Source organism: Antechinus flavipes, chromosome 1, assembly GCF_016432865.1.
Source record: "Antechinus flavipes isolate AdamAnt ecotype Samford, QLD, Australia chromosome 1, AdamAnt_v2, whole genome shotgun sequence".
Taxonomy (NCBI): Eukaryota; Metazoa; Chordata; class Mammalia; order Dasyuromorphia; family Dasyuridae; genus Antechinus; species Antechinus flavipes.
Genome location: NC_067398.1, coordinates 147,524,512 through 147,550,577, shown reverse-complemented (window position 1 = coordinate 147,550,577; position 26,066 = coordinate 147,524,512). Strand labels below are relative to the sequence as shown.

General features: G+C 34.3%; 1 long non-coding RNA gene across 1 annotated transcript in view; it reads left to right on the top strand.

Annotated features, from left to right (window-relative positions):
- LOC127557922 (uncharacterized) overlaps positions 1-25,222 on the top strand; it is a 69,283-nt gene extending 44,061 nt beyond the window's left edge. The window contains exons 2-3 of the long non-coding RNA XR_007952665.1: positions 16,620-16,704; positions 20,259-25,222. This is a non-coding gene — a long non-coding RNA (uncharacterized LOC127557922). The remainder of the gene's footprint in view (positions 1-16,619; positions 16,705-20,258) is intronic.
- Positions 25,223-26,066: the final 844 nt, after the last annotated feature.

Here is a 26,066-nt window from a genome sequence, read left to right as displayed (position 1 = left end):
TTCACTGTCAAATGGGAAAAGCTTTGAAAGTCCTTAAAAATCATTTCCCCCTTGAAGTATTATTATACTCAGTTGTATAGAAAAGATTATCCTTGGTTGTAATCCTAGCTCCTTTGCCTTTATTGTGGAAGCCACTAAATCTTGTGCAATGTCGATTCTGTCTTCAAATATTTTAATTATTTTTTTATGGCTGTTTAAAGTATTTTTCTTTGTCCTGGAAGCACTAGAATTTCATTATAAAATTCCTGGGCATTTTCATGTTAGGATTTCTTTCAAGAAATGATTGGTGGCTTTTTTTATTCTGTTATATCTTTTGGATCTAAGATATTGGGATTGTTTTCCTAGATGATTTCTTGAAATAACATGTTTAGGTACTTTATTTGTTCATGGTTTTGGGGGAATACAATAATTCTTAAATTAGTTTTTCAATCTATTTTTCAGGTCATTTTTTTTTTGTTAGACATTTCACATTTTCTTCCATTTTTCATTCCTTTGGTTCTTTTCTTTCTTTTCATATAAATATTCCTTGGTGTCTCATGGTATCATTAGCTTCCCTTTACCCAATTCTATTTTTTAAGAAATTATTTTCTTTATGGAGATTTTATATCCTTTTTTTTTCTTTGATCAGTTCTATTTTTTAAGAGTTCTTTTCCAAATTTTTGTGCCTCTTTTATCATTAACCCAGTGCTATTTTTTAAGGGATTATTTTCTTCAGTATTATTTTGTACTTGTTTTGCATATCTGCTAATTCTCATTTCATAATTTTTCTTTCATGACTTTCATTTCTTTTTCCAGTTTTTCTTCTACCAGCCTTATCTCCTTAATTCACCCAGGAATTCTTGTTGGACTTGTATCCAAACAGCATTTTTTTTTTGAGGACTTGAAACTTTTTGCATTGTTGTCTTTTGAGTTTATGTGTTTGTCTTCTCTGCCACCCTATTAGCTTTTTATGATCAAATTCTTTTGGGGGGGTTCATTTTTGGCACATATTTCTTAACTTAGAACTTATGTTAAAGTTGGACTCTATCCACTTGGAAGATTCTGATAAAGCTTCACACTTTTTCTTTCTGCTCTTTTCAGATCTAGTGTTGAGGTTTTGGAAATTTTCAGAGTTTCCAAGATGATATGAAGAAAGGAGAGATATGATCCCTGCTTTCCTGATCTAGGCTCTTATTTTGACTTTGCAAGGACTCCTGATTTCCATAGACACAAGTGCTATTATTATTTTTGACTCAAAACTGTGCTTAGGACTTCTGCTTTCTTGTGATCAACCCCCCAGTCCACTTTTCTGCCCTAGAAGTGTGATCCAGACTGTTTACAAACAATAATACAGTTGCTAATCACTACCAGTTGTACCTAATGTCAGCAAAGAGTCCCATGTAATCTCTTTCTGACTAGTTATCCAACTTCCTTACCATCTCTGGTAAGGATTGAGAACTGCCAAAGCTACTTCTGTCGCTTAGGACTACTGTTGCTGACAGCATGTGTATGGATTTTGGATAGGCTTCCGTTCCAGTATCATAAACTTCTGCCAACCTTCTAAGTGTCCTTAAGCCAGGAAAGTGTTTCACTGTGATCTTTCTGTTGGCTCTACCACTTCAAAATTTATTTGAGGCCTTGTTTTAAAGTTGTTTGGAGTGGCATATTAAGAGAGTTCAGGTGGTTTGTCTGATCCCTCATTTTGGCTCACCTCTTTCTTTCTAAAAAAAATTATTGAGTATCTTTTCCCACTCACAAGAGATTTTGTTCATCTCATCAATATTTATCATTAAAAATTAAACTATTTTAGTATTAATCTGAAAATAATTATAACTTCATTGACTCCATGATGAATCTCAGGGACCTTCAAGTGATCTCATTTGAAAAATGAGCTTTTCTTTCAGTTCTAAATCTACATTTTTTGATCATTACAAAAGGACTATGGGATATGTGCTAATATTATCCCAGTTTTGCACTTGAAGAAACATGCTCAGAGAGGATAGATGATACATCTGAGGTCACATAGGAAATAGTCAACGGGGGCAACTTAATTTAGTGGAATGAATAGTAATTTTGTAATTAGTCGGATTCTGACTTCTACTTATGTAATCCTGGGTAAATCACTCAACTTCTCTGGCCCTTATTTTTCTCATCACTAAAATGAATGGGTTAGACTAGATGACTTTCAAAATTTCTTATAGTTCTAGATTTATGTAAGATCCAAACCAAGGGATATATCCATTAACTCTTACTTTAATTCAGGGGATAGAAAACTACCACCATTAATCCTATCTTTCTTCTCCTCATCGGAAAGCAGGTGGCAATAAATGCAGAAGCAGAGATGGTTTTGGTTAATATAAAATCTATTTGTGCCTCAACTTTCAACTATCAACTAAAATATTGAGCTTTACCTTAAATGTCTGGCAACTAAAAGATGTTAAGAATAAATCAGCTTGGATCCCCTCTGGTAATCAGTAATCCTAATGGGTATGAGGTTGAATGGAGGTGGGGAATGGAGGTGAGAAACACAACAAATCATAAACAGCTCCAAGGTGCTGTTGTAGTGGAAAGTGATGTGCATTTACCAGATGGTGTAGCAGGAGGCATGGAATAAGAAAATATCCCATCTTCTAATCTATAAAATGATCTCCTATAGTCTTTACTCAGAGCAACACACCAATGACTCAACCATACTAGCAATCAGCTCAGGCTCAGGGGAACTGTGGGATGGAGAGCAATCAGCTACTGCACAGCCCTGGGGGAAGAATTCCTATCAGCCTCAGCCATGAATAACAAAGTCCTCATAGTAGAAGCACACCAGGCTAGGAAACACAGCTGTCCATTAGTGCTACAGATTCCAGAATGACAGATATAATGTATGTTTGGTGTGCAACAGAAGTCATAATGTGAAATGTCTGCTGCCTATACTGAATTGCTAGAGGCTCTGGCAAAATTTAGACTATCAGCTGCTTCCTATGATTTGTTAAACAGGTGACACCTTGGAGTGCATTTTTCCTCTCTTATGCTGCTTTATGACCCAGAGTGGAGTTTGTTAACAAGGCTTGTTGGTAGCAAATCAGGATAGAAACAAGTAATAATAGAAAGCTAAAAAAGCCATATCATGCTAGTCATAGTTGTGGGATTTTGGTTGAATATATACCACATCCATCTCCTATTCAGTGCTTTTGCATAAGTAGCCTTCCATGCACAGATTGTACAATCTCACAGTTTGCTCTCCTTTTCTTCAAAGAATCTCTTAAATTTTTCATTTCAGCTTTGTGCCTTCCCACTTTGCTTAACCCATTAATTCCTAATATTCTCTCCCCTACAAGATTATTTTTTCATTTCTTCATTTTTACTTATCTGTACCCAAATTGTATCTTACCTCTCCTTGTTCCCCACTACATTTCTTATAAGACCTCTATGATAATTTTCTTTTGTCTGACAGAGTGACTGACATATAATAAGTGATTAATGGTTGTTGACTTGAACATGCTCATGCCTTGTGATACATGCTGAATGAAGAAGAATGGGCTTCCCACTCATTTCTACAATTTATTTTCTTTTTTTTTTCCCTAATAAAATCTGAAATTTCTTATGCCTATTATTTCATTTATTTCCATCTATCTTATATGGCACTGAAAAAGACAAATGATGAAGACCAAAGAAAATTAACAAATTTGCCAAACATTGAATAAATCAGTTAAGGCATAAAAAGGGAGGACATGCTTATCTCTTGACTCTTAATTTCCTCTATAAAATAGAGATGCATCACGAGGGGTCCTCAAACTATGGCCCGCGGGCCAGATGCAGTAGCTGAGGATGTTTATTCCCCTTACCCAGGGCTATGAAGTTTCTTTATTTAAAGTCCCACATAACAAAGTTTTTGTTTTTACTGTAGTCCAGCCCTCCAACAGTCTGAGCGATAGTGAACTGGCCCCCTATTTAAAAAGTTTGAGGACCCCTGCATTAGATGATATCAAGGGTGATTTCCAGCTTTGGATATATAATTCCTGCTTCAGGACTGTGCTTTTCCAAGTGTTTTCATATATACTATCTTAACTCTCAAAACTACCTATATGAGTCTAAGAAAGAGCTCTTTTTGTTTATTGGTTTGTTAGTTAATACTTTGCTTCTTTGGGATAGTCCTCTTTCCTTCATAGGATGAGTTGCCTAACATGACCCTTGATGTAGCAAAATGGGGTGTTGGGAAATTATGCTTAGTATCATTAGATAAACAAAGTGAGATGTAACTTTGATTTTTTTTTTCATTCTTGCATATTACTGAGAATTCCATTTCATAATATGCATTAAAATCAAGTGACCAGAAGACTGTAATGTGCATTGTATACTTTACAGGGTGATAATTTTACCAAAAATAACCCTCTTTTGCTCAAGAATAGAGTTGAATACATTGGCTAACATTTTTGATGTCTAAGACCTTTGAGATACAACATCATAAATGGCAAGTTTTGATTCTTTATAGATAATGGGTGTTAGATTTAAAATTAAAGAGATAATCTAATCCAAATGCAAAGTCAAATTTGGGTTTTGGATATTACTGGATGCCACTGATTAAAGCCATTTTTTTTTGAGGAGCTTATAACATCTTATAACTTATAACTGGCCCATGAGTAACTCCAATTTCAACCCCAACATTAAAATCTATCTTCTATTAGGAACTTGAGAAAAATAGTGATTTTTGAGAGTTCTGAATTGGCTTAGCCTTTCTGGAGAGCAATTTAAAACTATGTCCCAAAAGTCAATTATACTTATTTTTAACTGAGCAATACCACTTATAAGTCTATACTCCAAAGAAATTGAAAAAAAAAATGTACAAAATCATTTATAGAATTCTTTTCTTCATAGTACCAAATTAGAACATCAGATATGTGATGGAACTGAAAGGGGAGTGAAACTGTGTTCCCTTTAAAATTATCACTCAGAAACTCAGAATCTTGGAGTCTCAAGCCCTCCTGGGAAGGACATCTCCCCACACTGGTTAAGTGGAGTCATTGGACTGGGCCATTTCTAGGGCAAGCCAAATCTCTATTCAAATTCAGGCTAAGGAAGCCTTCAAAGCATTTTCATTTGGGAGATCCTGGTCTGATCAGTTCCCCAGCCTCTTGCCAAGAGCTACTCATATAACAGGTTTTCTTTTCTTTTTTTTTTTTTTAATTTTTTAATTTTATTTTATTTAATAATAACTTTGTATTGACAGAATCCATGCCAGGATAATTTTTACACGACATTATCCCTTGCAATCACTTATGTTTCGTTTTTTTCCCTCCCTCCCTCCTCTCCCCCCCCCCCCCAGGATGGCAAGCAGTCCTAGATATGTTAAATATGTTGCAGTATATCTAGATACAATACATATTTGCAGAACCGAACAGTTCTCTTGTTGCACAGGGAGAATTGGATTCAGAAGGTAAAAATAACTCGGGAAGAAAATCAAAAATGCAAATAGTTCACATTCATTTCCCAGTATTCCTTCTTTGGGTGTAGCTGTTTCTGTCCATCATTTCTCCAATGAAACTCAGTTAAGTCTCTTTGTCAGAGAAATCCACTTCCATCAGAATACATCCTCACACAATATCGTTGTCGAAGTGTATAATGATCTCCTGGTTCTGTTCATCTCACTCAGCATCAGTCCATGTAGGTCTCTCCAAGCCTCTCTGTATTCATCCTGCTGGTCATTCCTTACAGAGCAATAATATTCCATAACATTCATATACCACAATTTACCCAGCCATTCTCCAATTGATGGGCATCCATTCATTTTCCAGTTTCTAGCCACTACAAACAGGGCTGCTACAAACATTTTGGCACATACAGATCCCCTTCCCTTTTTTAGTATCTCTTTGGGGTATAAGCCCAATAGAAACACTGCTGGATCAAAGGGTATGCACAGTTTGATAACTTTTTGGGCATAATTCCAGATCGCTCTCCAGAATGGCTGGATTCATTCACAACTCCACCAACAATGCATCAGTGTCCCCGTATAACAGGTTTTCTTATACTCATTGCTTTGCAGAAGGTACAAAGCAGCTTTCTATGCCTTTTTGGAATAGTGGCTGGACCCTGCTGGCTGAGAAAGCATTCTCTTCTCAATGCCAGCCTCCATTTCCCTAATAAGACTTTGCCACTAAAGAAGTCAGTATCTTAGCAAAACTAGTGTCCTATCTAACAATAAACTTCTATTTTTGCCAATTAATATTTCGGGATTCATGAATTCTTTCATGTTGAATCTGTGCGCCAACCAAAAGGGGATTTTAACAACTCTCCGACTGTCACTAGTCTCATCAGAACCAGCTTGAATTAGTTTGAAATATAATGCCGGAGAAACTGAGCAAGATAGATTAGAGAACAATTTAATAGTTTATTAAATGGAGAGATAGACTGGGACCAAATGGATCGATGGTTTGGTCCCAGGGCTGAATGAGACTATCATCTCAAAGAATCCAGCAGTGAATGTCGATACAAGATTCTTTTATAGGATAACAAGAACAATGACATGATGGGGGATGTACCTGGATGGGGATGACCTAATGCGGGGAGGCTTCTAGAATGACATAATGGAGGGAGGCACCCAGGATGACATAATGAGAGGTACCAGAGAGACTCCTGATATTCTAATGACATCTAGAATGGATAAAGACCTTTATCCCATCAAACGTTAAGAGGGAATGATTATAACCTGAGGCAGAGTAACTGAATAGGACAATTAGGGAAATTGGGTCAGGACATTAAAAGAGAACTGTGGCATAACAGTAAAAGGTAATGATAAAATTTTCAGTGATAATATTTACACCCTGAAAATAAAACACCACAAATCAGAATTTGATTTATTGTTTTATTAGTTGTTTAGATGTAAGAGAGTGATGAAGAAAATGTTAATAAACCAGATTAAAATTAAAAGACGCTATTCATTCTTCTTCTTCTTTTTTTTTTTTTTTTGCATACTATTAGCATACCACTGATGAGAGTACTGACTCTTTTTGTGGAGATGATGGAATTATCCAATAAATGTTGGGGAAAGAGATAATTAACCCCAAAAGTATATTGGGGTCTTGGGTCAGCATCACAACTTGTCTCAAAAGAATTGGTAGGCTTAGATCATCTCCAAATCAAGAGCCAATGATCTTATTAGGCTGCTAACTGTGGGCTAAATTCATATAGGATTTTTAGCAATTAATAAGGGAGAAGACAAGGGCTTAAATTCCCTAGCAGAATTCACAAAAAAAACAAAAAAACAAAACAAAAAAAAAAAAAACAGGGAGAAGATGCCACTAAGGAAGAAGATAGCAATTTCAAAACGAGCCCTCAACTACTTAAGGCAGGCTAAATTTTTAGAAAAGGAGTTCAGTGGGGGAGTATACTATTGATAGGCAGACTAATCCCCAAAGGATTTATGAAGTTAGCAAATAATTTCTTCAATATTGGTAGGTTCTTTTATAGAGAAGCAATAACCTCAGGGGCATCATGACTAAGTCTTCTGATTATATTTAGTAACTGTGAAGTTATAATTTTGTCTAGACAAGTGTAAAGGGCTGAAACTCTTGAGTTGATGCACTGAGAGTGGACAACTGAGCACTTAAGGGTAATTAGTAATTGGACAATACTCTATAAGCATATGCTTGGAAATTGGCCCTTCCCACTATCCTGTGCTGGCTTGATAATTGGTGTAGAGAGACAACTGTAAGAGGGACTAGGGGGTGGAGTAACACTAGCCAGGGTCACTTTGGCGGTAGATGAGGAAGAAGGAGGTCATGGAGATTCTGCATCCATCCAATTCACTTTTACCTATAAAGACCAAGGACTTTTGCTTATCCTGACTCCGGATGATTCTAAGGTATCCAGGGTGCTAAGTGGTCATCACAGACTAGGAACAAAAGGCCTACTTTCAAAAAAAGAAAAGTTCATTTAAATAGATATTCATGTCAATGCTTCTCCCTATTTGCCTCAGGGAGTAGTTTAGACTGTTAAATTCAGAATCTCTCCTGATACTACTCCCTGCTACCAAAGACCTGGGATCTTACTCAGCCCTCATCAAGAAAATGACTAAACAAATTATAACGTATATGAGTATAATGGGATACAATTGAACTTTAAGAGATGACAAAATGGATGGTTTCAGAGAAAACAAGGAAGATTGGTATTAATTAAAGTCTAATAATGTGAGCAGAACCAAGAACATATTATAAATTTTAAATATAAATTATTTTACAATAAAAATAACAATATAAAGAAAACTTTAAAAGATTAAGAACTATGATAAATGTAACGGCAAGTCATGATTTAAGGGACAGAAGATGAAACATGTGACCCATCATTACACAGAGATGATAGATTCAAGATAAAAAATTGGAAATAGTTTTCTTTTTTAATATGGGTAATATGGAAATTTATTTGATTTGGCTATGCATATTTGTTATTTGAATAGTTTTTTTTTTCCTTTTCTTTCCTATTTCAAGAGGATAAAATAGTGAGAAAGAAATGGCATTGGTCCCTTTCAAAAACAAAATGAAGGTTAAACAGCTTCATATTTGGATAATTGAAATTGTCTTCTAGTTGGTCTCAAACCTATTCACTTCTTTCTGATTCATTTAGCCTACGGATTCAAATCAAACTTCTTTTAAAACTCTCTAGGAGGATGGTCTGGGTAGTTCTCCCTTAAATGTGATGAGATTATGAGTAAAGAGTATATGGATCAAGAATTGGAAAAGAGTTAAGAGGCCATCCACTGTAACCTTTCCATTTTATTGATGAGGAAATTAAGTACTAAGGAAGCTAAATGATTTACCCTAAGATGTCAGTACTATCAATCTCATTACAAATCCTCTTTCCATTGAATCTTGATGAGTCTTGTGGACAATGTTTGCAATTTTGTCTTTTCCTTGTGGAGTTGAGGGGAAATCAGAGAGTTCAACAAGCATTAATATTAGCAACTTCAATTATTCCTGGGATTTTATGAATAACTTTATTTGCATTTTCATGTTTGGCAACCTCATACATTCATGGTTATGAGCAGTAAATTTAAAAAAAAAAAAAGAGGCACAAAGTGAGAGACAATGTGCTTAAATTCACTGATCTTGTTTGCCCTGTCATAGAATGAAGAGCTTCTGTGAATTCATTGCACATTTTCTTTACACCCCCCTTCCCCCCCCCCTCAGGGATTATGTTCATTTATGGCAATTGGGAAAAGAATGGTAGGGAGGAGAGGACTATATAATTTAGGGATTAATTTTCTTTTAAATAGTTCTCCCCATTTTCCCTTGTTTTTAGTGTTTCTGCATTATGTACATTTTGTGTTTTGCAATTAATCACCTTCCTCCCTGGGTAATTAATCACCTGTATCACCTGACACAATTTCTTGCACTTGGGCTTGGGGTGGGGAAGAGAAAATGCGGGTGCTATATATAAAACCAGGCTGAGGAGAGAGAGATCCAATCTACATGAAAGCTCAATGGTATCCAATTAAGGGTTGCAGGAATAAGGGTTCTTCATCTCTTGGGCCCACATACATAACAATTAAGAAAGACTTAGGAAAAAATGAATTGATAGGGTTTCACAATCAACCTAGGAAGAAAAAAATATCCCAGGATCCTCTCAGAATCCACAGCTTCTCCTCCAACTCTGCCACATTCATGAGGAAGATAAAACAGAAAAGTGAAATTTTGTATTGCAAAAGTCTAGTGCAAGTCAGTGATGTGGTTTAGTTAAAAAAAATAAAATAAAATGTTAGATAAATTCCATGCTCTGCAGCATGAATGCAACCACTGTTAGCCTAATTGACCCAGCTGGCTTGAGACATCAAGGCAATAGATCTCATCCTTAACTGCAGCTTCAAGGTTAAACATTAACTCATCTCTGCTATTCTCCCAGAATATGAGACTTTCAAGGCTTTCAAATGGTCATAAATAGATTATTTCAATCTGGTGTTTCTTTCCCTATCTCCAACACCATCAACCAGCCCTGAAGTACAGTGTTACAGATGATGCTGAGATATAGCTGGTCTTTGCATCTTTTGATACTAGTAACTAAAATAACAGTGACACTTCCTTGGTTATCAGAGGATGGCCAAAGTAGAGAAGTTTACAGCAGTATAGTATATAATCAATACCCTCACACTGCCACCTGACTCAATGGAGGTAAGATTCACATTAAAAATGTTTAACTTTGAAGAATTTTATATGTTGTATAGTTTTTATGGTGTTGAAGATTTTATATTTTATGAAAAGTCAATATTGTCTGAAATATTTTTATTGAGAATTAGAACAAAATGTCACAGAATTCTAAAGAATAATAATAAGAAGAAAAATGTTTTGCATGTTACCAATTTTATTTTGTGTACTTCATTTTATTGATTATTTCAAGGTTACTGAGAAAAAAATACATATTATCAGAATTAATGTTTTGTTTTAAAAAGTTGCATCTATAAAAGTGCACTTTTATCAGTTTCTTAGGAAAGATCTTTTTTTTTTTTTTTTTGCTGGCTATTTTTCATGGTTTCAAGATAACATTCACATTTCAGACTTTCACACTGATTTGCAGGAGCATTATCCCCCTGAAAGTTGAGGACTGACAAAATACCATTTTATATGCTGTTGATCCTTTGAATTATCATGCATTTTCCATGGGATAAAATAAAATTTGTTCCATATATAAAATGCATTACCTTTAGTTCTTGCATTATTAGAACTGGTGATTCTTTTAATAATACCTGTGGAGATCTCAATAGAAGTTAAATTCTAAAGTTACCAAAGGAAATTCTAGGTGACAATAAAAATATTAACTAAAGGCTCATGAATAGATTGTAAGGACAGCCTCCCAATGTTGGACTTACTCGGGTTTTAGAAGTATCATATACAATATTCTCTGGGATGAGTTATATTTGTTTCTTGACTTTTAAGAACTGTGAGGATACAATTATTATATATTGATAGAATTAATTAAAATTCATGGGAAAGTTGCTTTCCTATCTATATCTACTTATCACTCATTTCAAAAGGATCTTTCTAGTCTTAAAAAGGCTAATGAATTTCATTGTCACTAAAGATAGCCAAGATGGATTAGACATTTTCTCTAAATGGGTGCATAATAAATTATTTGTCTATATAGGTATTTACTTAATCAAACACTGGCTAACCAAAGCATTTTATTTACGTATTCTTTATATATAAAGTCTAATACCCTGGAATCTTGTAAGTGGTCCAGAACACCTAAGAGAAATTGATACCATGCTGAGTCAATGATAACACCTGAAAAATACACTTTACCTGTATATTCAACATTTTGATCATAACAGGAATAGACCATCATTAGAGCAAATTTTGAGGATAATGTCAAAAGCCATTATCTCAAAGACTAGTCTCATATGTCTTTGACATGAGGACAATTGTCAAGCCCCCCCAAATCTTCCCAACCCCATTCATATGATCAAGGTGCCAAGTGATAATTTGTGAATTACTATAACAATAACTACTACATAGTTCAGAGCCAACTGTCAAAAAAACAAAATGCAGAGTTCATCTGAGTACTTAATATTTTTCAGTGTTTATTTCTACTAGTCTTAAGTTGAAGACATGTAATGTTGATGAATGACAAGTGTGAAAACATTAGTAATATGAGCCTTGAGTCCTTATGTTAGTGGTAACAAACATTAAAATAATAAAAGAACAAATTATCTTTACACACCATTAAATATTTTGATGAAAGTCACAAATTTAAGTCCATTGTTCAGTTTTGCTTTTTTTAAAATTTAGTTTAATTTTTTTTTTTTTGCAAGGCAATTGGGGTTAAGTGACTTGCCAAGGATCACACAGCTAGAAAGTATTGTGTCTAAAGTAATATATGATCTCAGGCTCTCCTAACTCTAGGGCCAGTGTTCTATTCACTGTGCCATCTAGCTGCCCCAGTTATTCAGTTTTTTTCTAATATCCAAGAGATATTTCAAAATTACTTACTAGTTGAATTTTGTAACTATTCTCAGATATCTTGGCTATAGGTAGTCATTTATACTCTAGATAGAATTATACTGTAATGAGATAAGATAGAGATTAGAGAGTTTTTAATATTTTATTTGAAAGGGAGAGAGATTTACTGGGACCAAATGGATCCATGGTTTGGTCCCAGAGCTGGAATGATACTATCCTCCAAGAATCCAGCAGCCAATGTTGGATACAAAGATTCTTTTATAGAGTAACAAGAATGATGATATAATGGGGGGGAGGCACCTAGGATTAGGATGACATAATGGAGGGAGGTACCAGAGATGGGGAGAGGCACATGATATTCTAATGATGTCTAAGATATAAGACCTTTATTCTATTAAATATTCTAATGATTAAGAGGGAAGGGTTATAGCCTAAGGCAGAGTAACTAAGGTAGGACGATTAGGGAAACTGGGTCAGGACATTAAAAGGAAACTGTGGCATAACATTACTTCAAAAATTATGTATTGCCAAGATATTGTTGCCATTGCTTCTTGGTTGGTTTTGATGCAATGAGAACTGTATCCTCCTGCTCTTTGGGGGGATAAGGGGTGGATCTGACTTGGAAAAACCCTAAATCTCAACCTCTCTTGACCTTTGGGAGCATCTCCACTCTCCTACTTGATTCTCAGGGGAAACTCCCACAATAATCTCCACCTACAATTCATCTGGAGATCTTGACCTGGGGCATAATTACTATCCATTATTGTTTAGTTCCTCAATTCATCTGGAGATCTCTGCCTAGCCCTGGGTCATAGAATCCTAAATAATAATTAAGGCTGTGTACCCAAATCTTTGATAATTCCTATCTAGAACTGGCCTGCTGGGAAGTTGTTTCTCAGTGTAATAAAACCCATTTTTTTCCAAAAATCTGGCCTGGAGATCGGGACTGTTGTGACACTGACCTGGAGACCCCATCACTGTTAGGGCATCTCTCACCCCTCAACAGTTTCTTTACATTATCTCTTTCTGCCTATCTTCTTTACTGTGAGCAAAATAATTTTCTTTAAGAACCAGTTTGACTACATTAGTCCTTTACTCAACTTCAGTGGCTACCTCATGCCTGTATAACCAAATATAAACTCATTTTAATTTTGAAGGCAATTGCAATCTATCTCTTTGGATGATATTCCTTCCTTTGTCCCTACAATATAGGCAAACTTTTTTTTTTCTGTTCTCTTCATGACATTTCATCTCTCATTGTGGTGTCTTTACCCTGGCTGTCCTAACTGTCTCGAATGCACTGCCTCCTTAGCTCCAATTCATAGAATTCATATCTTCCTTCAAGACACAAGCCAAGTACTACCACCTATGTAAAGTTTTTTGTAGTTTTCTCAATAGTTGGTGTCTGCTTCTCAAGTATCTTATATGTACATTATATTCATTTTGCTATTTTTGCATTTATTTAGAATATATGCATATGTATGTATAATATGCAGAATAATCAGAATAATATGTTTCCTCTCCCATTGTTGTGTAACTCCTTCTGTGTAGAGATTGTTTCATTTAGTGATCTATATACCCAGTGTCTGGTATGTAGTAAGTGATTAATAAATGGTTGTTGATTGATTTAAGAATATAAAAGATGTTAGAGATCTTCTAATGGGGGAGTTGTATCAGTTTTAACATTGTGTAGCCCTTATTTTCATTTCTGCTATTGAATGGATGACAACGAAAAGTTTGCTGAGTTGGAAGAACCTACTTTCTAGCAATATTCCTGCGCTCTCCTCACTTTTGCGCCTCCACAAAATCTTGTTCATTCCATCTCCTAGATATATTTGCTAAAAATACCTGTGGCTTGTTATCATGAATATTCTAGGAAGCTATGTTGACTCTATTAGACAGATTTGCAGAAAGTTGCAAAGCCTTCCAGTCGTCAATAGCTCAGCTCAGGCTAAATTAAGTTTTTCAAACCATTGAAAATATACCCAATTTGCCAGCTTCATGGACCATTAAAAAATTATATAATTAAAGTAGGTGATTAAATAATCAAATGATAGTCTCCTATCTTTCAATTAAACCAAAATGTCTAGAGCAAATACATATTTTCAGCAGATGATCTTTTGTAATATGCTTAGAAAGGAAAGTTTCTTTGATACAGAAGATGAGTTTGAATCACAGCTTTGACACTTGTTACTCATATGATTTCAAGCAAGTTATTACACCTTTTTAGACTTTGGTTTCCTCACCTATAAAATGGATAGGTATTGGGTTATATGATACATAAGGTTACTTCCAGTTCCAAATATCTGTAATTTTATAAGGTACCAAATTATAGAGAAGTATAATCAAACATGGAAGTTCACTTACCTTAAACCAAGGCTTTTAAATTCTTTTTCTCTGATAAAGGCGTCATTTCCAAAATATATAGAGAATTGACTCTAATTTATAAGAAATCAAGCCATTCTCCAATCGATAAATGGTCAAAGAATATGAACAGACAATTCTCAGATGAAGAAATTGAAACTATTTCTACCATTTGAAAAGATCTCCAAGTCATAAATGCAAATTAAGACAACTCTGAGATACCACTACACATCTGTCAGATTGGCTAAAATGACAGGGAAAGATAATGTGCAATTTGGAGGGAATGTTTGTGTGGGAAAACAGGGACACTGATACATTGTTGGTGGAATTGTGAATACATCTAGCCATTCTGGAGAGCAATTTGGAACTATGCTCAAAAAGTTATCAAACTGTGCATACCCTTTGATCCAGCAGTGTTACTACTGGGCTTATATCCCAAAGAGATTTTAAAGAAGGGAAAGAGACCTGTATATGCAAGAATGTTTGTGGCAGCCCTTTTTGTAGTGGCCAGAAACTGGAAATTGAGTAGATGCCCATCAATTGGAGAATGGTTGAATAAATTGTGGTATATGAATATTATGGAATATTATTGTTCTGTAAGAAATGACCAGCAGGATGATTTCAGAAAGGCCTGGAGAGACTTATATGAACTGATGCTGAGTGAAATGAGCAGGACCAGGAGATCATTATATACTTCAACAACAATACTATATGTGATGCTCAATTCTGATGGACGATGCCATGTTCAACAATGAGATGAACCAAATCAGTTTCAATAGAGCAGTAATGAATTGAAGCAGCTACACCCAGCGAAAGAACTCTGGGAGATGATTATGAACCACTACATCGAATTCCCAATCTTTCTATTTTTGTCCGCTTGCATTTTTGATTTCCTTCACAGGCTAATTGTACACTATTTCAAAGTCTGATTCTTGTTGTACAGCAAAATAACTGTATGGACATGTATACATATATTGTATTTAATTTATATTTTAACATATTTAATATGTATTGGTCAATCTGCCATCTGGGGGAAGGAGGGAAGGAAGGAGGAGAAAAGTTGGAACAAAAGGTTTTGCAGTTGTCAATGCTGAAAAATTGCCCATGCATATATCTTGTAAATAAAAAGCTATAATAATGATGATAATAATAATAATAAAAACAGCAACAACGAAAAATAAATAAAATAAATTTGAGTGACCAAAAAAAAATTTTTTTTTGCCATTAGTAATTACTTTTTACCTGAGAAATTTTTATATGACCCCAGGTTTATAGATATATAAGATACATATACAAATCATTTACTGATAATAAATCATAAATAAATTTATTTTACAGTAATTCTTTTTATATGTATAATTTTGCCATTTATTAAAGACAAAAGGAAATTTGCATACTAATGTGATGGATATGCATGTTTATTTTTACAAAAGGATTTAAATCTTGATAGAATATTTGATGCCTTTTACTGTTATCCTAAGTTTTTTTCAACTCTCACATTCAGCAACTACATATGGGAACACAACCCACAATTTAAGAAACTTTTCCTTAAAAATGCCAAAAAAAAAAAAATTTTTTTGAGATCATTTGAGAAATTTTAATGAAAATTATACTTGCTTTGTAATATTCATAATAAAATTAAAATATTTTTAAAAGATTGAAAATATTATTGGCTTATGAAAAAAGAAATGTTAATCACATTGCATGCTATATGTTAACAATAACTAAATAATAGAAATGGATATTGAGTGATCTTTAACACTTTGGTTAGCTCCCCTGCAGAGAGTTTCTGAAGGAGCATGCATTTGAATTACAGAAAATACAAGACCATGAATAACTTTGCAATCTGAACCAATGTTAGGGTTATCAATCTTGTTTCTTTTCTTTTTCTCATTCTTTCTCTTCTTCCTTTTCTTTTTCCCTTTCACTATTCCTGCCCCTTTTTCCCTAACTCCTCCTTTTCTCCTTTCCCCCGATTACTAAATTTTATTAGTATCTTTTTTTTTTTTATTTATAACACAATTTCTGGAAATTACTTTTCTCATCTTGCTATCTTTTCCCCCAAGTATGATGAAATTAAACCTTCCCTTGTAACAAATAAAAATATTTGAATGTAAATGCTTAGTACTCTAAACACATATGATAATGACATTTTCAGGTTAAAGTTTTCATCTCTTGTCTGAGTAGAAATATATATCTATTTTTCTAAGACAATATAATTTCAGTTTCTCAGAATTGTTTTTCATTTAAATTGTCATGGTCTATCTGTACATTAGGAGAGAGAATTGTTCTGCTTTTGTCACATCTCATATATTCTTATATCTTATTATGTTCTTATAGACGTCCTCATGATCATCATTTTTAACTCCATAATAATATGCTACTCCATTCATGTTCTGCAATTTTTCCAACCATTTTCAAATTGGTAAGTACCCACTTTCCTTCCAGCTTTTTTATTTGTTTTCATTTGTTTTGCTACCATAAAAAACTACTGCCATTAATATTTTAGTATGTTGAACTTTTGATTCTTTCATTGATTTTTCTTTGAGGCATATTAGGATGGTCAGATCAAAGAGTATGAAAAATTTATCTACTTTTCTTGCCTAATTCAAAATTAATATTGAGAACCTTAATTTTCTTATACACAGCAGTTAGTTCATGTCAAAAATCTTACTATTTATTCTCCCCTAAAACTAATTCACTACTCAGATAGATTTGTGATTTCATTAATTTAGTGGTTCCCTCTAGTGATGCAAGTTATAACTTCTCTGTGGCTCTTTTCTATGTTCATCATTTCATTTTGCCAATAGATATCTACCTGTCATGTACCATGTCAGGCTTTCACTGCTTCTCCTCATATTTTGAAGATACTCTTTCCACAAGACCAATCTATCCTTTCTTCCTATCATTGATTTTCCTTTGTCATCTTTTGTTCCTGTACTTACTCAAAATTGCTCAGTTTTATATGTTGTAGCCTGCTTATACTTTCCACAAATCTCTCCATTGTCTTTTAGCTGAAGGGAAATTTGTATTTCCTCACCTTTTAGGTCTTCAGAGAATGTGGCATTCTATGTCTCACTGCCTAACAGTAATATTGATGGAATATTTATTTTAAAAGGGAGCTTTAGTTATCTGGGGAATATTGGTGGCATTCAAGGTACTTTGTAATTTTCCAAAGGTAATCTAGTTCAATTTCCTTCTCTTCTTCAACTCTGGATGCAAATCACTATCTATCTTCATAATCTGAGAAACATTTTTTTCATCTACTTCATCTTTCCTGTATATATAATGATGCCAGCTATGGATGTATTCCAATAGGTTCGTTAATATTTTGGACTAGAATTACCAAGAACAGCATCACCAGTAAACAGAAGCATCACTATTAATAACAAATCTCTTTTCAATTTGAATTTTTGTTGGACCTCTTCCATTTCAATGGTTGATGAGCACATTTAACAAACATATATCTCCCTTTTTTATGCCTTGTCTGAGGTTTCTCATGAGAAAGCAGATGAACAGGATTATATTTTTTGCTATATATCTCAAAAGAAAAAGGCAACATATTTAGTAGATAGAGAATCTTGCCTCAAATACAGAAAGCCTTGATATAAGTCCCACATACTGGCAATGTGTCTCTAATTGAATCATTTAACTTCTAAGTGATATAGGAAATTCCACAGCTGACATGAAGAAGTTATATTCATTACTTACTTTGACAGAGGGAGTTTCTTCATGAAGACATTACCTTTATCAGTAATCTCAAAAATTTTGACTTAGAACTTCTTTACACTCATGAATTATTAAAGCTTCCTCAAAGGTTTTTTTTTTTTTTTTTTTTTTTTTTGTTTAGGTAGTATGTACCTATCAATATTTACCATATAGGAAATTAAACTGTTTCAGTGTTACAAAATACTTAATAGCTTTCACAATGTGCACCACAAGAAAGTATTTTGTGGGTTCTGAGATGAAAGACTACTGGTCTTTCACTACTTATAAAAATTCATGGGCCTATACCATGCCTTAATATTTCAAGGAATTGTGAGGCATCAAAGTGGTACAGTAGATAGAGTACCAGGCTTGGAGTCAGGAATACGTGAGTTCAAATGTAGTTTCAAACAATTACTAACTTTGTGACTCTGAGTAAGTCACTTAATCTCTGTTTACCTAAATTTCCTCATCTATAAAAAAGATAATAATAGCTCTAACTTCCCAGAGCTGTTGAGAGGATCAAATAAGATAACTATAAAATGGTTAGCACAGTGCCTGGTACATAGTAAACATTATATAAATGCTATTTTAATTTTAATTTATGACTAAGACATACATTATTAGAAATGACAGCACTCACTAATTTGTTAAACTTAAAAATGTATATACATTAGCTAAACAGTGAAAATACTTAGTCTTTGAAGATCAACCTTATTAATTTTGTGACCTTGTTTTCTCATCTTTAAAAAAAAGAAGCTTAGAATATATGACTTTTTAGGCATTTTACAACTAAAATCTTTGAGCCTATGCTCTCCTGGTAGTCAAAACGAAGCATAAATTTGAAGTATAAATGCTTCCCAAGAATTATCTTATCAGATAGAAAAAATGCAGGATCTGGAGTGAGATAACTTGGGTTAAAACCATGTTTCTATCACTCAATACCTGCATGACCTTGGAAATGTCACTTCATCTCTCTAGGACTCAGAGGGTGGAAATAGGTGACTTGGTGACCTCCAATGAACATCCAGCTTCAAATTAGTGATCCAATGTAAATAGGGCATGAATATTCATATTAAATGTAAGTTCCATGAATAAGTTCTTACTGCTTATCACAGTGCCTGACACACAGTAGATACTTAATAAATGCTTGTTCATTGAACAATTGATTGTTCAATTAGTAGTCTTCCAGAAATTATAAAAGGGGATTAAGATAGCAGGGGGTTCAGTGATGGTGTTCTCTGCCTGCTCAAATCAGTAATCCTAGCCTTTGTATCTTCTTTTACATAGATTCATGTTCTTGATTTGTGTTATGCACATTGGATCCATATTTAATTTATAGCTTTTTTCAAAAGTAATTGTTGCCTCAGTGACCAATTAACATGGAACTCTAAAAATATTAAGGACATTAACTGATTTCTGGTGGTTTTTATATATAATTCTTTATTACCAAGTCTTCTATTTTCTCCATTCCCTCCACTCCATACATGTTACTTACTGTACATAATTCTAAAATGACCTTCTTCTTCTGCTCAATGAAGAACAACTCAATTCCTCTAACAGAAAACCCTAAGTTTAATCTGAGTAAGGCCAAATGAGCTAGGACAGTTTTCTTTTAGTCGTGCCAGTATAGCTTTAAGAACAAGCACTGTCACTATGATTCAAAACTTTTAATACTTTTGTTTCTACCTAGTGCTCATTTGTTTTAAACAGGTGGCTTACAGCAAGTGAGCTTTGGTAAATTAAAAGGGAGGTCTAACATGAGTGGTTGAAAGGAATTTGACAAAGAGCCTACAGAGATTTCTGAGTTTCATAATAAATCTTCTTGCTCAAAATCCTGAACATCAAGATGCCATTACATTTTACATCAGCTTTACATTTTGAAGTCTGCAGCTTTTTTGTGGAATGCAATTTATTACAAAGGATTGAGATTATGCTGAGCCCTGAGGCTAGAAAACATTTGGCCAAACATTTAAAGATCTCCAGAGGGGGAGACTGGCATTAGACAACTCATATCATGTCAATTCTGTTGATTCTTCCTTCTGGTTATTTTCTGATCCTGTTCCTTTGTTTTTATGTTCACTTTATTTTTGTAATTCTGTATAACTTTTTCTTTGCCTCAGAAATACACACCTATGCACCAATTCTGAACATTAAGTTGAAAGGGGAAAACAATAAGAAAAATAACCTTAAAGCTAATGAGAATTATATGGACTACCAAAGCCTGATTGTGTCCTCTGAATTATATTTTATTCATCTTTTTATCCCACACAGTGCCTAGAAGACTATCTTGTGTATTAAAGATGACAGATTGAAGTTCATGGAAAGTATGAAGGAAGGAAGGAATGAAAGAACAGAGGAGCAAAAGAACTAATATGGGAGGAAAGGAGAAAGAAAATGGAGGCATCAAGGATGAAGGAATCATCTTTTTTAAAGGAAAAAAAATGTCAATATGCTATATTTATTTTTAATATAAAGTAGATATCTCAAGAACTTTTCATCCTTTCTGTAATTTGTATGCAACTCATTCCTAGTTCCTACCTTCAACATGCACACAAAATTGAATTCTGAGTTCTCATCCTTAATACATTTAAAAGATCAATAAGACAGTAAATCCTAGCAACTCATTCATGTAGAAAGCAATCATTGAATGAGTTGTTGGTAACAGAAATTAAAACTAATAACAAAGTTAATTGATCAAGAATGAACTAGGAATGAAAATAAAACAGAATTTAAAAATAGAATTTTAATGGTTATGAGAATTATTTGTAGAAATATTAAAAATCATTTTTCATATACCACAATTTACTCAACCATTCTCCAGTTGATGGGCATCCATTCATTTTCCAGTTTCTAGTTACTACAAACAGGGCTGCCACAAACTAAAAATCATTTTTAAAGATACATTCAAAATATTGAGAGGACAGATGTAAGAATAATGAGAAAAATGTATTATGCCCCCAAATTTGTGACCACTAGGCAATTTTCAGCACTAGAAAGAAGGTAAAGGTGTCATTATGTCTTAAAAAACAGTTATTAATGAACATCTCTTGATTTCTCCAGAAACACTGAACAGGGTTCAAAAGGCAAGGAGGAACTTCATGAATGTTGAGTTGAAATGAAAATAATTTTTAACTATTCTTTTTTCTTTACAAAAGGACAGACACTGGCTATCAGATCGTGCAGGGTTTGTCCTCTACACTGACAACTTATTCAAGAAACACACCCTCTCTCATGTCTTAACTGTATCATAAAGTGATTGGATTACATGACTTCAAAAGTTCTGAACAGTTCAAAATCTTAAGTCTTAATTCTTGATAATTACAACTCATTCATACCTCTTACATCTCCATTAACAAATGAACATGAAGATATCTTTTAAGTTGTCAATATTCCAGGAATGAGACCTGTACTTCTTTCATCTTTCATATTTGAGAACAGGTATCCTTGTCCCATCAGAGGAGTTCTTGTGATGTTGGGATGAAACAACATGTAAAAAAGATATTTGTTTGACAAGAAGAATCAACACTAACCTATGAAATATAAAAATTGGATTCTTATACTAAGAATTGGTTCTTCTATGTGAGACCTTTTCTTTCTTTTATAATTTTGTATTTTCCCATTTTATAATTATGAACTTGTAGAAGTCATTTCCCATATTTGAGGAAATTGAAGGAGCCTGTCTAGTCAGTACAGTCCCAAACAAATAATTGTGCCACAAACTATGAAAACCACATTCTATATCATGGTGCATGCAAAAGAAACCCTCCTCAAAGTAAGAAAAATACAAGTTTAAAAGCCCAAGTGCCTCTGGTTTTTACTAGCTATGTGACTGAGCAAGCAGCTCAACCTCACTCAGTGCCCCAGTTAAAACACTCTCAAATGTTAGTCCCATAGAAGTTGCTTTTTTGTCTTGATGGAGGAAACTTCTTCAAGCATAGTTCCCTGCACCATTGAAATCATGACGTTGAATCTTTTAATAACATAAATGCTAAAATATATTGTTGAATCTAACATTTTTTTCTTTTAAATAGTGTTTTTTTTAATTACATGTAAAATCCAAACATTCTTTTTTTTTTTCCTGAGGCAATTGGGGTTAAGTGGCTTTGCCCAAGGTAGGAATTATTAAGTGTTTGAGGACAGATTTGAATTCAGGTCTTCCTGACTTCAGAGTCGGGACTCTATCCACTGTACCATCAAGCTTCCTCAAAACACTTATTTTTTAAATAAAATTTTGAGTTTCAAATTGTCTTTTTCTTCATCATCTTTCTTCCCTAAAATGGTAAGCATATATAGATTGATAGAGGTTATTTATGTACAATCATGTAAAACATATTTCTATATTAGTCATGTTGTGAAAGAAGTAGAACAAAAGGAAAAAAAAATTAAAAAGTGAAAAGAGTATTCTTCCATTTTCATTCAGACTCCCATCATTCTTTCTTGGGATGTGGATAGTATTTTGCATAATGAGTACTTCTCTTGGATCATTGTATTGCTGAAAAGAACTCTCAATCATAACTGATCATTCCATAATATAGCTATTATGGTGTACAATGTTCTCTTCATTCTGCTCACTTCACTGTGCATCAACTTTGCATCAGTTCTTTTGGTCATCTGTTTTTTATCCATATTATAGTAGATACCTTTTCAGGATTTACTTTTGCAATACCAACAACAAAAGAGACAGCCTGAGTAGTCACTGAATTCCTTATACAAGCTTTTGCAATTATGGGTGTGCCACAAGCAATAAAAACAGATAATGGACCTGCCTAAACTTCTAAACATTTTGCATACTTTTGTGTACAGTATCAGATTTTATATACCACTGGCATACCTTTTAATCCTCAAGGACAGGTAATAGTAGAAAAGAGAAACAGAGACATCAAGATGCTCCTCCAAAAACAAAAGAAAGGGGGAGCCACAGGTAACCCTAGAGAACTTTTAAATTTAGCTCTTTACACTATTAATTTTTTGATTTTGATAAAGATGCACTGACTCCAGCAGACAGATTTTATAATCCACCAGAAGGGCAGTGTCCAATGAGAGCAGCTCCACTATCTTCAGATAATCGTCAAGTGATATGGAGACATCCAGAAAGTGGTGAATGAAAGGGACCAGATAAGTTAACTGCTTGGGGAGGGGGAAGGGTTTGCTTATATCTCTACAGATGGAGAAGGCATCAGATGGGTACCAATGAGCCGTATTTGCCTTGTCCATCAGGGAGAAATGGAGAAGACTCTTGAAACAAAGGAAAAGACCCAAGAAACATCAGATGGTTCCATCTCTGACCACATGTGCCATTGGAAAAGCATGATAGTGAACATCAAAAATTGTTGATGAGACTGTTGCAGGACTTCAAAATCTGCAGGAATCATTGGATTCCCTGACACATGAAATAATGGACAATAGATTGGTTTTGGACTATCTCTTGGCTGCTGAAGGAAGTGTATATGTGATTGCTATTTATACACCCTCCTTCTAGGACTTATGGACATGTATAATTCCTCATATTGATTCATGTTATTTGTTATATCACTACTAGCCTTTATTATATTACTATGTACTTGTGTAATCCCTCCCATGCTGATGAATTTATGTATACCTGTTTCAAATAAGACCCTTCAATCCAGAAGAAACCTGCTAACAATATCTGGTTTGGTGTTCTCATCTTCCTGAGAAGTCAGGGAGGGCATGATCACCTCCTTTTTTTGGTGTTTTCACCTCTTTTCCTGAGAAGTCAGGGAGGGCATGATCACCTGTGTTCTAAAAAGAAAATGGGAGATATAGAGGGCCAGAACTCTGGAGAAGCATACTTAAAAACAAGGTGTTAAACCAATGGAATTGATGAAATAATAGTTCTCTAGTTCACATATACCTAATATGGTAATGATTGCTTTAGCTTGATATAATGACATAATCACTCTACATTGGCTTATACTCAGTATACTGTAATAATGTAATTGTAATAGGGTATTTAAGGGTTTAGAGAACTGGGGACAAAGTCAGACTCAGACTGAGACTGGTTGAGACTGGCAGCCAGACTGTTGGAGGAGACTGGGTCACACTGAGACTGAGTCAGACTATGACAGATATAGACTGTGAAGGAGACAATAACAATTTTGGGCTCTATTCTTGTCCATCCTCATGGTGACTTGTGGTGTTTTCTTCTTTAAAATATAATGGTTCTCTCTGGGAGCAGGTTTCTTGGGGACATTTTCTGGAGGCAGATGTAGTTTCAGTTCAGAGTAATAATCACTCCAAATATAGCCAGCTGATAAAATCCAAACGTTTATTTTCTCCTTCCTTGATTCCAAGAGATCTTGAAGCCTGTCTTTCCGAATGTCTCCAAATCCAAAGGTTTGTCCTTCAGCCTCCAGCCAGCACAAAGGTGGAAAATGGAATGAATCTGACTTTGCCTCCAAGAGTGGGCTTGTGTATCTCCCAGAGTGCTCTTTGGCCCTAAGAGCTTCTTGCTTATATGAGCTCTCTAAAGGTGTGAACACAAGCATTGTTTCTATCAGTTTCACTTAGTACCTTGTTTCAAATTCTGGCCTATAACATCTTGTAAGATCAGATCAATCATACTGAACCATGCTAAATTAGATAATTATTGTCTCTATCAATTCTAATGACTTAACAGCTTGTAAGGATTTTAACAGTGACTATCCTGTTGAGACCAAGGCCTGTCTGAAGGACCTCCAGAAAGCTATCCTGAACATTACATTCTGGTGCCCAAAATGTAATGTTCAAGCTAGCTTTCTGGAGGTCCTTCAGATGGGCCTTGTCTAGTGATGAAGGCAGGACAGCCATCAAAAGGCTGGGCTAAGTTGAAATGTCTCATTTCCCGTCCTTTTCAGCCCTTATATACCTTAGCACAATTACACATTACAGTATATTGAATATATATGAACTAGAGAACCATCATCTCATCAGTTCTACTGAGTTAACACCTTGTTTCAGGTATACTTCTCCAAAGTTCTGGCCCTCTACATCTACCTAACTTAGAAAAGAAAGCAGGTCATCTTTTCTAGAATGTAACTCCCCAGCAGAGAGAGAGTTTTCAAGTTTTACTCTAGATGTGATGATCAGGAAAGATATTTAATACTGCTCTAAGCTGTTAGTATTTTTCCCTCTTTTGTTTTTGTGTTTTTGTTTTGTTTTCTTTTGTTTTGTTTTTAGCAATCCTGCCTAGTCCAGATGTAACTGGAACTCACATTAAAAGGTTCTTTTTGTTATTCTAGGGAAGTAGAAGGGGTGTTTCATGTAAGAACACAAGACTTACAATTGTTTCTCTGAACTAATTTAAAATTAGTTGTTCTAGTAGGAGTGTGATGGTAATTTTGTCAAAAAGTTAACTAAGAGATAATTCTGGTACTTTTTAAGAAAATATGTCAGTTGCAAGAATCTCAGATTTTCTGGTAGGCTGATATTCTAGTGTCTTGACAAATTCAAAGGGGAAAAAGCTTTCTTATTGAACAAAATCAATTTAATAGATATGTTGGAGTATACGGAAGAATAGACAGAGAGTTGAATTTAGGAATACCTAAGTTTAAGACATTTTTTAGATGTATGTGATGTGTGTAAGTATGAAAAAGTCACCTAATTATTTTCCTAGGCAAATCTCTAAGAGTATATTATAGGATCATGGGTCTAGAATTGTAAAGGATCACAGAGGCTATCAAGTCAAATTCCCTCTTTTTTTTTTTTTTTTTTTTTTTTTTTCCTGAGGCAGTTGGAGTTAAGTGACTTGCCCTGGTTGACACAGCTAGAAAGTGTTAAGTGTCTGAGACCAGATTTGAACTCAGGTCCTCTTGCCTTCAGGGCTGATTCTCTAATCACCTAGCTGCCCTCAAATTCCCTCATTTTTAAATTGATGAAACTGAGGCTCAGAGAATTTGAGTAATTTTTCCATAGTCACACAAATAAGAAGTGTCAGAAATAAGATATAAAGCTAGTTTCAAAGAGCCAGTGTTTTGTTTTGTTTTTTAACTATTCTATGAATTCAGAAAAAGTAGTTTTAAAAATAAGACTATAAAAAATAAATTTACAATCCCCCTTAGCCCTCCCACAAAACAACCAGCA